This window comes from Lathyrus oleraceus, chromosome 5 (assembly GCF_024323335.1).
Source record: "Lathyrus oleraceus cultivar Zhongwan6 chromosome 5, CAAS_Psat_ZW6_1.0, whole genome shotgun sequence".
Taxonomy (NCBI): domain Eukaryota; kingdom Viridiplantae; phylum Streptophyta; class Magnoliopsida; order Fabales; family Fabaceae; genus Lathyrus; species Lathyrus oleraceus.
The window spans coordinates 652,695,356-652,696,478 of record NC_066583.1 but is presented as its reverse complement, the minus strand read 5'-3'; the positions used below and the strand labels follow the sequence as shown (position 1 = coordinate 652,696,478).

Here is a 1,123-nt window from a genome sequence, read left to right as displayed (position 1 = left end):
AGCTATGGCCGAGAATCACGATAGGCGACCTTTTAAGGAATTTTCCCAACCCTCTGATGAGGAACCTAGTTCGAGTATAGTAATTCCCCTTATACCTGCTAACAATTTCGAACTAAAGTCGTCTTTGTTGCAACTAGTGCAACAAAACCAATACGCGGGTCTCGCTACCGAGAACCCGAATCAACATTTAAAAGTTTTTATCCAACTAGCCGACACCTTTAAATCTAATGGCGCTTCACCCGATGCGATCCGTTTAAGATTATTTCCTTTCTCCCTCAGGGATAGAGCACATTCATGGCTAGATTCACTTCCCGCCAATTCAATAACTACCTTAGAAGACCTTAGGAGAGTATTCCTTGCTAGATATTTCCCCCCTAGTAAGACTGTTGTTCTTCGAAACCAAATAACTAGATTTGCTCAAAACCAAGGAGAATCACTTTTTGAAGCTTGGGAGAGATATAAAGAGCTATTAAGAGTCTGCCCACACCATGGCCTAGAACAATGGCTGGCCATTCACACCTTTTACAATGGACTCCATTATAACACCAAGATGAGCATCGACGCTGCCGCAAGTGGTATGCTGATGAACAAACCTTATCCAAAAGCCTGTAACCTAATTGAGGATATGGCCCAAAACCATTATCTATGGGGAACTGAACGAGCATTAATAGAGAAAAAGGAGACCCAAGGTGGAATACATGAGGTTAGCTCTCTAGACGTGATGCAGGCGAAAATGGATGCTTTAGCCCTTAGGGTCGAACATATGTCTACAAACACTAACACCGTAGCAGTAGTCCATACAGAGTGCGAACTCTGTGGATCTAAAGGACACGAATCGGCGGAGTGTAACCTTTTAAACAAACTAAATACCGACCAAGTAAATTACGCCTGTCATACCCCAAAATTTGCCCATTAATATTTCAAGACATTTTTCAAGGCATTCCGAATCATTTTTATGACACTGATCTCAAAGGAACGAAGGCCCAGCTCACGAATGGCCCAAACTGGCCTGTTCGCTACACGCTCGCCTAGTGATAACATGAAATTATTTGGAAGCACAAGTAAAAATGGAGGAGAAGATGTGCAAAAAGGAGAGAAAAAGAACCAAATGCCAAAGCCCAGC

At 42.7% G+C, this 1,123-nt stretch overlaps 1 non-coding gene across 1 annotated transcript; it reads right to left on the bottom strand.

The window, feature by feature from the left end:
• Window positions 1-388: 388 nt before the first annotated feature.
• LOC127088395 (small nucleolar RNA R71) lies at window positions 389-495 on the bottom strand. Its single transcript, XR_007790233.1, has one exon. It is a non-coding gene; the product is annotated as a small nucleolar RNA R71 (small nucleolar RNA).
• Between the last annotated feature and the right edge of the window lie 628 nt (window positions 496-1,123).